This window comes from Octodon degus, unplaced genomic scaffold (genome assembly GCF_000260255.1).
Source record: "Octodon degus isolate 3935 unplaced genomic scaffold, OctDeg1.0 scaffold00013, whole genome shotgun sequence".
Classification (NCBI taxonomy): Eukaryota; Metazoa; Chordata; class Mammalia; order Rodentia; family Octodontidae; genus Octodon; species Octodon degus.
Window position 1 is genome coordinate 26,245,074 of NW_004524589.1, and position 14,772 is coordinate 26,259,845.

At 35.2% G+C, this 14,772-nt stretch overlaps 1 pseudogene; it reads right to left on the reverse strand.

Annotated features, from left to right (window-relative positions):
- Window positions 1–2,173: 2,173 nt before the first annotated feature.
- LOC111815266 lies at window positions 2,174–2,326 on the reverse strand (annotated as a pseudogene).
- Window positions 2,327–14,772: the final 12,446 nt, after the last annotated feature.

A 14,772-nucleotide genomic window follows, 5' to 3' on the forward strand; every position in this document is an offset into this window, starting at 1 on the left:
TATATATATATAAGTTAGGACAGATATATAGCTACTTTCTCTTAGTTCAATAAGAGAGATTTGTGCTAATAGTGTTTATACAAGATACCATGTCTACATTTTGTACTATGAACAACTACTACAAAGACAACAATATGCATTGCATTAATTATTGTAACTGTCCTACTAACCTGTTTTGAGACTGTCCCAATGCTACTTGTTTCTCAATAAAATTAATATAAAAAACCAGTCTTCCTCAAGAAGAGTTTTATATTAGCTTCAGGATGAGCAAGAAAGATATTGCCAGAGCCAGGCTTTGTAACTTGGAGTTCATGAACGCCTCAGCTGAGGACAAGTTTCAGAAGCAGGTGCATGTGGATGTGGCGTGTGAGTTGGAACCAAGACTGGCCCAGTCTTCAGTGAGCTGCAGCTTAACCTGTGTTAGATTTCTTTATTATTTTACTTTTTAATGTATAGTTCTTGGTAAAACTATTCACATTTCAATGGGCTTTATCAAAGACTTCAGTTCTGATTTTAATAAAGCCAACGAGGGAAGCAGTCTGCTGTTCTCTTTCAGCACACTATCACCACGACTAGGGTTTGAAGTTGGCAGTTTAAAATTTATATAGTGATTCCATTCCTAAGTATGTCTCCAGTCCACACATCATCTTGTGCAGGGAGTAAATAGACATTTGGAAGGTTGAATTCAAACATGCAAGATGAAGTTTCTAAGTCATGCCCTGGTGAAAGAAATGAAGTGTCACAAATCATGTAATATAAAATTAAAAATATTTTGGAGTATGAGGCAAGTTTCAAATTAGATAAATTAGCTGCTTAAACATAGATTTATGTAAGTTACTATTTTCTGATTCAGGTTGGTAGATATCCAGGAAAGGGGTTTATTTGGAAGTGTTTTAGTTCTAAGCTAGATACTAACAAAGAATTAAAATGAATGCTACAAAAAAGTTATTTAGATGAATAGCAGAGTTCTATAAAGTTAGAATTCATGAGGTCTAGTGACCTATCAGAAAACTCCATTTAATTTGTCTGGAAAGAAACCTGCAAACTCCAGAAAGCCACCCATTCTGGTCTGTTGTTTTCTCTCAGGCAAACTTGCGCACATCAATGCAGTCCCAGCTAAAAACATCACTCTAGGAATCAAGCTGCTCCATTATCTCAGGCTCTGCCACTATCCTGCATGTCAATACTCAGATCAGAAGCCTTTTGCTAACGTTGATGGATGCATTGTGTCTCAGTGTGTATGTGCCTATAGTTAGATTTGGCTTTTAAAAAGGACCCATTAACTATGTCCATTTCAAAATGTCTTCCCCTTTTTATCTACACAATCAAGCTGATGTTTAACTATTTCACAACATATATTTTCCATAAAATGTAGCAAAGGTAGACAAGAATTCTCTTGAGCACCTGACTTTTATTTTGAGTGGTGCAGAAACTGTCTTCAGTATACTAAAGAAAAAGTAAACTATTATGGAGAACGTTTCATTTTCTCCTGATTTTTTTTTTGATGCAGGGTGCAGTAGTCTGGGATCTTGAAAAATGTACCTGATGTATAGAGCTCTTACTAGTTTCTGAAGCTGGTGTGCGGCTGAGTTGCACAAACTTACCAAATCCATGCCATTTCTTTTTAACCAATAAAGATGCAAATTCTTATAGTTCATGCTCATTTTTATAATTTAAAGAATTTTCATTTTTATTTGGTGGCAAAAGTAAAAAATATTACTTAAGGGTAACAGAATACATATAAGTGTAATAGTATTTATTACAAGTAGCTGTAATTAACTACCTAACAAGTATATTAATTTTAAGAAGGCATATTTATGACAGCAAACAGAATTTTACCTTGGCCCTAAAGGGGAGATGTAGAATTCCATAATGCCAGAGGTTTAGATTTATTTAAAATTAATAAATAATAACAGAGAAGTCCAGACCTTCTTTCTCACTGTGAGAAGGTAAATAGGATGATGTGTTTGTGAGTGCTTGGGGGTCACTAGCTCAGGGAGCCTTCAGTGGTCTCCCTAAAGAGACAATACTGGGTTTGCAACCATAGGAGAATGAAACAGTAATGTGAAGAGTTGGAAGACCTTGTTAAGGACAAGGAGCCTAGAGTACAGGGCTGTGCAGTGAGAATGAATTTGGGCCCTTAGAGAAGAAAGACCAGTGAGTGTGGTAAGCTTGTATTCTCTAGGGGAACCAAGCACAGACGTAAGTAGTTGCTGACTGGCTTGCTGAAGCTATAGTCCCATCTGCACACATTTCTTGTTCCCTACACAATCAGAGAAGTTGTCTAGTAACATACTGTAGATATGATCCCTCAAAGTATAGCCTTTACACACATTTCTGAGCTGAGCTATACATTCCTCATCTACAAATGGCAATAATTCCTAATCAATGCAACAACCTTTTCGAGGTAATGGTAAAGCACAGAGGGCACAGGCCAGATACAAAATAAACCATCAGTAATGCCAACTTTTATTTTAGAAATGCTAATTTTGGGCAATTATAATTTTAATGGCTATTCTTAGTGTGAAATGCTAAGCCTGAAAAAGAACTGAATGATATACATTTTTTCTTTAATAATGTTTACACATTTCTTGAAGGAACAAAACAAATTTCCAGATTGTATGGTGTCAAGAAAACATGACTGAAGACAGAAGGCAGGGAAAATTATGGTGAGTAAAGAAAACCAAGAGGCAAAAGAAAGTCATACAGAGGCATAAGAGCTAAACTGTCTTTGCACTCTTAGGAAGGCTTTTTTTTTTTTTTTTTTTCTTTCAGGTAGAGTCATCTAGGTGTGAGCAGGAATACTGAAGTAGTGAGATTAAGAACAGCACACTCAGAAGAATGGAGGTAACAGGCCCAGGGCTGTTCTGATACCCAGAAGTATGTTCCATGGCTGGGAGAACTTGAGTAGAGGTCTAGCTAAGGAGATACAGGGTGAAAGCTAAGGGACCAGTACCCAGTTTTTACAGGTGAGAAACAAGGGAAGTTATGGAAAGTTAAAAATAATATTTGCCTGTAGTTTATAGAATAGGCCAAAAATGCTGATTGGACTCTCAAAATTTTAGAAGATTAAGATAGATTTTGAGAAACTACAAAAAGGGTATAGAGGGCATGTTAACAACCACAGAGTGGTGGGCTATTTTATAGCTTGCTTCCTCCGGCTATAGATGAGTTCTTCATTCTGAAGTGACTCCTGCAAAACAGCACTGAGAGACGATGAGTGTGGCTCACCAAGCCTTTGCTTTCTTTCTTAATTGTTGTGGTTGCTCAGGATTAAGTGTGTGTGTGTGCGTGTGTGTGTGTGTGTGTGTGTGTGTGTATCTGTAATCTTTGCCATTGATTAGTTTACTTCCTTCATTTTATATATTTTCTACCTACAAGTGACCACTATTTTGTAAGGTTTATAGATTTTATGTATTATGTAGTGGTACTATGGAACCCAGGGCCTCTGTGTGGTAGACAAGGGCACTACCGCTCACTGAGCTACATCCTAGCTCTTTGCAGATTGTTTTGATGGCAGGATACAGCACAGTTGCCCTTGAAGAGATGACAGGCAGGACTGCTTGATACTTTTTTCCAAATGAAAGAAGGGGACAGGTACCGTCATGTTAGGTTTGTCAGGATTAGCTTATGTATAGCAATGTGGAGGGGTATTCACGTGTCTGTGACTTACTGTGAGCTGGTTAATATGAATAGTTTTGCATGTTCCAGAGCATTGGGCTTCTCTCTAGTTTGGAATCTGGCTAGTAAGACCTAAGGGAGTTTGTAACATGAGAAAAGGTGGGATGTGGACTCAATAAGGTGGCTCAGGAAGGACCAGCCTGAAGGACCAAGGCCTCAAGACTAGGTCAAGACAGCATTAAAAACAGGAGTAACAACAAAGTCAAGGTCATATTAGACCCACTACACCATATTGTGCTGCCATCATGGGCATCTGTGACTGCTTTTGTCTTCAGCTGAGGAATGTGGCTGGTTGTTCTTTGCTCAGAATTGCTTCAGTGTCTAGTATGGACACACTGGGTGCTCATGACCAGTTTTAAGGGATGCATTCTCATTGGTTAACTCCTTGCTTTGATCTATTCAAAGCAGAGCTTCTGAAGTTTCCAGGGTAAACATAAATTAGATGATAACTATGGGAGGTCTCTGACATACAGAGCCCTATACAAGTCACTATAAAAATAATAAATAAGAGGGACATTTAAGAAGCTTGAGTACTGAAGCAGCTGAGAATAGTGGTTGTCTGCTTATAGACTGTGGTGGTGTCACCTAAGAAAAGACCTTGCAATCCGTTCTAAATGCTTGATTCACCTGCTCGCTCTTTCTGCTCTTCTGTACCTCTTCATCCAGGAGACCCCTTGTCTGTCTGTACTTCCATGATTTAACTCTTATTTCTCTTGCTTTCAAACATCTCTGCTCCTGACTCCGTTAATAAATGAATTTTTAAATATTAAGTTTTCAATTTCTAGGTATTAATCCCGAATATAAGCAAAATGAACTCTTCAAATTTCTTTAACAAAAAGCCTTGAATGAAGTTACTCGATAGACTTTTTTCTGGCCAATGAACTTCGATTAAAAAATGCTTCCTTATCATTGACTAATATTATTTCAGTTTTAATTTCCAGATAGTTTATCTTTTCAATTAATTATGTCTAATAAAACCAACCATAGATACATACACATATGCATAGAAATCCCAAGAGTGTTAAAGTAAATTTTTAATTTTTATGTGCATTAAGCCTAGCTTGATTAAACTTTTAAAATATTCTCATTGTGTCCTCGATCCTGTTTTAGAGTAGGCAATTTATAATTACTGGTTACCCAGAATATGAAGATAAGGAAGGTGATTAGCTTGTGAAAACTTTAACTGATTTTTCAAAGACTGAAATCACAGAAATAGACATTTGAAATGTAAACACTTTCCTGTGTAGTAAAGTTTGTTTCCCCCAAGTAGTCCAGATTCTCTTCCTTATTATAAATGATGTAGTCATGTCAGAAAATTCAATCACTTCGTTGACTACAAAATTTTATCACCTCTTATTTTTGACACAAACTGATCTCTTAAGCAGTTCTAACAGACTTATCTCTCATTCACATAATTTAATTCTTATATTAAGATGTTCCCAGAAAAGTCAGACATATTTTTAGAAGCAAAACCAGCTATTCAGCAGGTGCCTTTAGTTGAGATGTAGAGGTGGCTTTTGAAAATGAAGAGGATATATTTTTCTAAAAATAGCCCTTGCTTATTTTAGACAAAATTTATGTAACTTTTCATGAGTATGAAGAGTAAAGTACTGGTAAAAATAAAAAAAAGCCCTGACTTATAAATTGTGTCAATTTCTGTGGTGTAAATATTCCCATATTATCTGATATCAAGTTACAAATGGAAAATCACCAAATGAAGAGACAGTATCATAGTGTTCCATACACACTCTATGTGCCATACAGATTAACACACAACCTAAAAGAATTATAATATTAAAAACTAGTAGAATTATTAAGAAGTGATGTGTCTGTATTAATCTTCTTTTAAAACAGAATTCTAAATGTCTTTGATTTTATTTGTAATAATAATAGCTTTATTTAGTTCAATCCCTGGTTCCGCAAAAAAAAAATAATAGCTTTATTTAATAATATTCATGAAAAATAATAAAGCCCATGAGCTGATATGCACTAACTTCGAATCAGAGTATTAAAATACTTAAGCTTCATATGAAAGAATGTCAGATTTTCAATGTGAGATTTGAATTCTGCCAAAATACTCAGAGATGATGTACAATGATTTGGAAAAAGAAAGAGAAGATAGAAGAGGAACTAAGAGAAAACTTTAAAGCAAAAAAGAGAAAGACGAATGGAAGGTCGACATAATCAGGAACCTAAGATGACTGAGTTGGAAAACTTATAAGAGAGTCTTTGCATTTAACTCTACCAGTCCATACACTTGTGACTGGTAAAAGATGAGAGGTGAAGGTGTTTGTTAGAACCAAGAGTTCTCTGTGTTGGGTTAGTTTCCAGAGCCAGTGGTGAATTTCTAGCTTGTATCCTGTGGTCATGGTCAGTGTGGTGTCTGTCTCTACCCCATACCTTCCATATTGTTGAACACACTCAGTGGAGCAGATTTTGTCTGGGACATTGCCTGACTTAGAATGGAGAGATATGGACTAACCATGGGCATCTTCTCCGATTTTTATTGGTTAAAGCAATCTATATAACCACATCCAAATTCAGCTGTAAGGATGGGTACACAATCCTCTCCGAAGGAAGTCAAAAGAAAAGAAGTGGATATTTTTCACATACTGTAATCTACATGGAGAAAGGAAGATTCATATAAAAGATGACTTATTGTTGTAGCAGAGAATGTTAGGCTTCACTACTCTTTTCTTCCTGATCATACAGATAAGCATTGTTGAACCTCCTAGAAAGATAGAAATGGACACACTTGAGTTTTGGCAAATGCCAGAGGTATTGGGCAACACTTGTTACTTCTGTTTATCTTGTAATAGCCAAATCCAGTAACATGACAATGGCTGAGTTCAAGAGATTGAGGATATGTAATCTTCTTCTAAAGTGGAACTCCTCAGAATGGAGCATCCTAGAAGAAGGGTAAAAAAGTATTTTGAACTATAGTGTGATCGCTCACACAAGCAATAAAAGAGCTGCATGATGTGCAGTGACAGAGGCTGATAGTGTCCTTTCAACATCATGTATCCAATTCTTTGTCCTCCCTGTTAGCTGACCGGGACAAATGCCAGAAACCCTGTGGCATTTTGGGAGCCCCAAGACAGGAAGTGCCTAGATTCTTCAAGGATGAAATGGACATAATCCTCCCCTCCCTTTAGACTGTGATACAAATGAAAGATCAACTTCCAAATCCAAAGACACAGAAATTTCAGGTTGTTTTGTTATTGTTGCCACAGCAAACCCTATTTTAATGTGGCAGATACAATGAAGTATTCTAGAAACTATAAATGAATAAATGATATTAACTGCTTTAAACAAGTCTTATGGTAGTTGAAAAATTATCTTCTTCCCAAATACACAAGTTCTGCTCAGTGGAACCCATGAATGTCATTGCTTTGTGTTAAAACAAAGTTTTTGCAGATGTGACTAAGTTAAAAATGGTGAGGTGTGGAGTTTTTGCACCCCTGGGTTAGTGGGGTGGGTTCTAGCTGCAATTACATGGGTAAAAGGAAAAAACAAACAGAGGAAAAGACCATGATTTCTGCTCAGTGTTAATGACAAGACCTCTGGTTTTAAAACCAGCTAGAAAGTAAATTTCTGTTGTTTAAAGCAACACATTGGCAGTGCCTGTTCCAGTGACCATGGAAACAAATACAAATACAACCACCAAGATGAGGAGATGACAACGAACCAGATGCTGGTGTTTTATCTTAACAAAATTCTGTCCGAAAGAGAACAATCAGCATGACGTTTGGTGTAAGTCTTAAATAACTAATAAGTAACATAGATTATGAATTGACTTCATGTAATTGTGAACTATCTTAAAAACATAAGTACTAATGATAATACAATGGAAAGCAAACAAACCCTTACCCTCAAAGAGAACACATTTTAATAGAAGCTGAGGGAATATGCAAATCAAATATACATTATATTAAATGGAGATGAATACATGAAAATAAAAAAAAAGATTGGTAGGGAATGTTTCTTTGGCTTGGGTGAAAGACGATTTTTTAAAATAAAGAAATGCAAAGAAATCCACAGTGAAATTATGATTTGAACATGGTCTTGAGAAAGGTGACATGATGAGCTGAGGAGGGGTCCGGAGAAGAGCATTCTGGGAGGTGGGAGGAGCATTCTGGGAGGAGGGAGCAGCAGCTCCAGAGGCCTGAGCAGTGTGGGCTGAACTGTCTGAGTACCAGTGATGAAGCTGTGAGACAGTGATGTCTGAAGCATCAGTGGTGGCCCACTCATGGCTGCAAAGATGCCATTATAAAAATTTTCAGTGGGACAACTATTACTGGGTATCATTTTGGTTTTTATTTTTTGGAACTGTATTGTTAACATCTTATCTTTTTAAATTGTCTTTAAAATAAAAAAAGACTTACTTTTATTATGAGTGAAATGGGAATTTTAGATGAACTTTGGCAGAAAATGATGTAATTAAATTTGACAACAATATGTAATATAGCAACCACTGTTAATTTTCTATTTTTGTTTTGAGATTCTGTAGCATCTGTATTGTTTTATGTTGCTTTGTTTCTGTTTTTGTTCTTACAATTTTTTCTTTTTAAAATAAAATTTAAAAAAGAAAGTAAAGTAGTAAAAGAAAACCATTAGAAGTGATACAGAATTTCATTAAACAAAATAATAGGTATTCAACAATGATTATTATAATGTATAATGTTGTCTGCAAATTAGTTGTTCAGATTACCAGATATAAGTGTGCAAAATTGATAAAATTAAAAAGGAGAAAAAAATAAATACTAGCTGCTTCTTTCAATAGACCAGCAGAAGTCAGCAGTACAGTTATTCAAGCTATCCTGTATATATACATAAATGTATCTTTTCACTTTCCTTCCTTCCTTCCTTCCTTCCTTCCTTCCTTCCTTCCTTCCTTCCTTCCTTCCTTCCTTCCTTCCTTCCTTCTTTCCTTTCTTCATTCTCCTTTTCCTCTCCCCAGTTTTTCCTTCCCTTTGAAGAGATTCTTTCTCATTCACAGTATGTATTGTACCTTCAGATTTTTATTTACTTTTTCAAGTTCTTACACTAATGAGACAGTAAGTTTGCACATGTGGGTCTGATTTATTTCACTTAGGATTATGGTCTCTAGATGTATCCATTTACCTATAAAAGCCCTGAGATCATCTTTTTAATAGCTGAGTAATATTCCATTGTGTAAAAATACTACATCTTCTTTATCCTTTCATCAGTTGATGGGCATTTGGGTTGCTTCCAAGATTTGGCTATGCCAAATTGTGCTGCTATAAGCATGGGTGCCCATATAACACTGTGGTACGATATTTTCAGTTCTTTTGAAAAATACTCAGGAAGAGAATACCTGGTTTAAATGGAACCTCCAATCTTAGTTTTTTGAAGAATCTCTACACTGATTTCTGTAGTGGTTGTACAAGTCTGCACTTCCACAAACAGTGGAGAAACGTTCTTTTTACCTCATTGCCCCTCCAGCATTTGTAATTGGTTGACGTCTTGATGGCTCTAATTCTTTCTGGGGTGAGATAGAGTCTGAATGTTGTTTTAATTTACATTACTGGGCTGGTGAGATGGCTCAGTGGTCTAAAGCACCTACTTAGAACAAGCTTAGCAAAGCACAAGGGACCGCGGTTCAATCCCCCAGCACCACATGCCGGCCAGCCCCGCCCCCTGGTGGGCTGAGCTGGTCACACACACACACACACACACACACACACACACACACACTAAATAAATAAATAAATATTAAAAAAAATTTACATTACTGACCAATGATGTTCAATATTTTTTCATATACTTATTTGTATTTATATTTCTTTATCTGGGATGTGTATATTCATTTCAGATGCCCATGTTTTGATTTGGTCGTTGAATTTTGGGGCATGTGATGTTTTTAAATTTTTTACATGTTCTAGATAGAAGTATTTTGTTTGAGGGATAATCAGCTATTTTTTTCCAGTTCATCAGTTATTTTTAATGCAGTTGGTGATTTATTTTGACATGCAGTAACTTCAAAAAGATGGGATCTCAATTGTTGATTTTTTGAAGTATTTTGCATGAAGTCTGGTTTTCATTTATGAACTCTCTACCTGTCCCTATGACTTCAAGATTTCTATCTACATTTTCTTCCAGTACATATACGGTTTCAGTTTTAGTATTTAAAGCTTTTATCCATTTGACTTTAGTCTAGTGCAGGGTGATAGACTTAGATCTAGTTTTAGTTTTTGGCACATGGAGAGCCAGTTTTTCTAGCATCATTTGTTAAAGAAATTATCAGGTAATTGGTTGTAATTATCTTTTTTTTTTTTTTTTTTTGCAGAACTGGGGATTGAACTCAGGACCCTGCACTTGCCAGGCAAGCGCTTACTCTAATGAGCTATCTCCCTGGGCCTGTAATTACCATTTTTCTTCCACTGAACATATTTGGCCCCTTTGTTAAAGATGAGATGGATGATTATATTTGTAGTTGTTTCTGCATCTTCTAATCTGTTCTATTGATCTTCAGGTTTTTTTCTTTTTTCACAAGTATCATGCTGACTTTATCACAGTAGCTTTGTAGCATAATTTCAAGTCACGGATTGTAATAACTCCTGCCTCTCCTTTGTTGCTCAGGATTGGTTTCACTTATTCTAGGTCTCTTCTGGTTCCAGATGAACTTTAGAATTTTTTTTTCTAGATCTGTATGGTATATTAATAGTATTTTTATTAGGATGCATTGAATCTGTATAACGATTTTGGCAGTATGGCCATTTTCACAATGTTGGTCCTTCCTATAAACGAACAAAGAATATCTTTATATTTTCTGAAATCCTATTTGATCTCTTTTTTCAGAGCACTATGGTTTTCACTATATAAATCTTTTAATTACTTTGTGAGATTGATTCTTGAGTATTTCATTTTGGGAATGTTATTGTGAAAGGCATTGTTTCCATAATTTTTCTCTCATTGCCTTCATTGTGTATAGAAATGATATTGACTTTTGAGTGATGAGTTAGTGTTCTGCCATGCTACTGAACTTGGTTGTGAAATCTACAAGTCTCTTAGTGAAGAGTTTTGGTCTTTTATGTAGAGTATCTTGTCATATGCAAATTATGACAATTTCACTTCTTTCTTTCTAATCATTATTCCTTTAATCTCTTTCTCTCATCTAATTGCTCTGTCTAGTATTTCCAGAACTATATTGAATAGGAGTGGAGACAATGGGCATCCTTGACTTTTTCCTGATTTTAAGGTGAAGGCTTTCAGTTTTTGCCTATTTAGTATGGTATTAGCTATTGGTTTGTCATAGGTGGCTTTTATCAGGTTCAGGTAAAGACCACTATTCCAATTCTCTGTAGAGTTTTTTTTTTTATATCATGAATAAGTGTTAGACTTTGTCAAAAACTTTTATTGCATCTATTCAGATGATTGGCTCTGTTGATGTGGTGTATTACATTCATGGATTTGTGTATATTAAACCATCTTTGCATCCCTGGGATGAATCCCATTTGTGATGTTTAATCTTTTTGATTATTTGCTTCATTCTAATAGCTAGTATATTATTGATAATTTTTGCTTCTATGTTCATTAGTGTTCTCTTTATTGGATGGGTCCTTCTCTGGATTTGGTATCAGAGTAATACTTACCTCCAGGAATGAGCTTGGGAGCATTATTTCCCATTTGATTTCATTGAAGATTTTGATAAGAGTTGGCTTTAAATGGTCTCTAAATTTCTTGTAGAATCCAGCTGTGAATCCATCAGATCCTGGACTTTTCTTTGTTAGTAAGTTTTTGATTATATTTTCAAGTTCATTACTGACATAGGGTTATTCAGAATTTTTGTATCTTCTTGATTCAGCCTTGGTAATTTATATGTATCTAGGAATCTGCCCATTTTTTTCTGTTTTCCATCCTGTTAGAGTAAAGACTTTTGAAGTAGGTACTAAAGATCTTCTGTATTTCTATGGGGTCTGTAGTGACTTCCCTCTTTTCATTCCTTATTACATGAATTTGAATTTTTCTTTCCTTTTTTGATAAGGTTGACTAGGGCCTTGTCAATCTTATTTATTCTTTCAAAGAATCAACTATTGTATTCATTAATATTTTGCATTGTTCTCTTCAGCTCCATTACATTAATTTCTGCTTTGATCTTTATAATTTCCTCTCTTCTTTAAGCTTCACTTGCTTTTCATTTTCTATAAGCTTGAGGTGAAACATAAGATTGTTTATTTTGGTGGGTTCTGTTTTTCTGATTAGAGAATTTACTGTTATAAATTTTTCTCTTAAGACAGCTTTCATTGCATCTCACTGGATCCAGTAAGTTGTATATGCATTTTCTTTTGATTGTGAATTTGTTTAATATTTTCTTTTATTTCATCTATGATCTATTGATTGTTCTCGAGTGTGTTATTTAATTTCCATATGTTTGTTGAATTTTTACAATTTCTTTTCTCAATAATTTTCAGTTTCATTGCATTATGGTCAGATAATGTGCATGGGATGATTTCAATTCCTTTACATTTACTCGAGCATGCTCCATGGGATAATACGTGGTCTAATTTGTAGAATATTCCACGTGCATCTGAGAAGAATGTGTATTCTGATGTTATTGGATAGAACACTCTCTAATGGTGTACTAGGTCCATTTCTTTACAAGTTTGTTTTAGTTCTGTTATGTTTTTCTGATATTTTGCCTGTTGATCTATCTCTTTGTGATAGTGGGGTGTTAAATTCCCCATTACAGCTGTGTTGTTTCTCATTTGATCTTTAACATCTTCTCTTAAAATTTGTTTTGCATACTTGGGTGCTCCTATATTGGGTGCATATATCTTTATTTTTTATTATTTTTTTTGAGAAACAAATAGCAATGAGACAACTTCAAAACTGATTAGTAAGACAGTTTCAATAATTATTACATTTCATATTGTTATCTTCATAGTGGATATTTACAGTACAAGATACAGACATGATATTCTGTCCAAACACTATTAGTACAAATTTTTCTTCTCATTGAATTAAGAGAAAGTAGCTGTATATCTATCCTATTTTGTATATACAGATGCAAAATGGTCCTTCATTTATATCCCCTTTTTTGTTTAGTTTTGCTCTAGCAAGTATGTAGTGATATTCTTTATCTGTTTTAATCATTCTTAGTTTGAAGTTGATATTGCCAACAACCAGAATAGCTACTCCTGCTTTTTTCTTTGTTCCTGACACATGAAGTATTGTGACATGAAAACCGTTTGACTTTTAGTTTATGAAGATCCTTTTGAGTTAAATGTGTTTTTTTTACACAGCTTATTGTTGAATTTTCTTTCTTGATCCACTCTGTCAGTCTGTTTCTTTTGATTGGTGAATTAAAGCCATTCACATTGATGGTTATAACTGACATGTATTGGCTTATCATTGTCATGTTATTTTTCTGCTCTGGGTTTCCTACTTTTTACCTCTATTTGCTTACTCTCCTTGGTGGTTCCTTTCTGTTGTTCTTGAAGTGGTAATCATTTTCACCTCTTTCTATAATATCTGTCAGTACCCTATGTAGAGTTGGTTTGGTTGTCGTGAATTTTTCAGTTGTTCTTTACCACGGAAGTATCTTATCTCTCCATTAAATTTCATAGATAGTTTTTCAGGGTGCATCAATATGGGTTGGAAGTTGCAATGGTCAGGGAGGCAGGCTGCAGCTCAGCAAAGCTCTCACAATGGGGTTTATGGAGAGCAGGGCAGGGCTCATCAGGTCCCCATAATTTAACTTTTTAAAAGGGACATTCCGATTCCTCCTATGTGAATAACAGATTTTAGTAGGACAGAGGCAAAATCAGTGAGAGACTTAAGAGGCTATTTTAGACATCCAGATTATAATCCAGAAGAGGCTGACTCAAATCAGCCAAAATCATAAAAGGTTGAGAAGTTCACCAATAGTAGGTATATTTAAAAATAGTTATCTAAGATTTAATATTGGGTCAAAGTGGTTGTGAGAGAAAAAAAGTAGTTGAAGATGACTCCATTGAGATACAGGTGAAGGAAGTTTGAGGAAAAACTCAAAAGAGTTTAAATTTGGAACAGTTAAGTTTGAGAATCTTGTTAGTTAAACAAATAATGATGTTGCAAAGGCAGCTGGATTTCAGCAGGAAAATTGTATTAAAACACATTTGAAAAGTGCCTGCATATCAATAGTGTATAAAAAGGCCAGGGAGATAACTCAGTGGAATAAGTGCTAGAAGCACAAAGTCCTGAGTTCAATCCCTGGTACCATCAATGAAAAGTATTTAAATCAATAAACTTGAATGAAATATCTAGAGGGAGAAGTGTATTAACCTGAGGATGTTATAGTAAGTAAAGTAAGCCAGGCATAACAAAGGCAAATACTTTAGGATCTCACTAACATATGGAATCTAAAAAAAGTTAAATTTATAGACTTAGAGAACAAGCATGGTGGTGATAGGGTTAGACAGATGTTGGTCAAAGGACATGAAAGTTCAATAAGACAGAATAAGAATTAGACAGGAATAAATTCAAAGGAGCTGTTAAACATCGTGATAAAAATAATAATATGCTTGTGCACTTGAAAGTTGCTTGCTGGGGATGGATTTTGTGTTCTTACCACAAAAATGACATGTGTGGTAATATACATTAAATAACTGGGTGTAGCCGTTCTATAATGTACCATAAATTAAGACATCAGATAGCAAACTGTTACAATGTAAGTCCAAATTTACCCCAAAGTATCACATGTTCAGAGGCTGTGCTTTTAAAAAGTGGTTGAAAACAAGGGTCTATACTCATGAGTTCTTAGCTGCATGTGCTGTTAGGAGGTGAGAACACTGGGGAAGATACAGAAGAGACCAAAATACATGTGAATGTTTAAATTTTTAAAAAATTATTCTAGTAACAGATACATTGCCATTAAACTCCCTCTAAATACTGCTCCATGCTTCAAATATACTTATCTCATCATTCTTGCCACTTTATGAAGCAGTTCTCAAAGTTCACATTCTTGAGTGTCATTTCAGGAATGATCAAAACTACAGTAAATGCTGCTGCCCAGTGCTATCCAGTGGAAAGGCAGGCCTGGAAAAACATCACTGTGTGTCCTCATCGTCCTTATTCGCTGGATGTAGC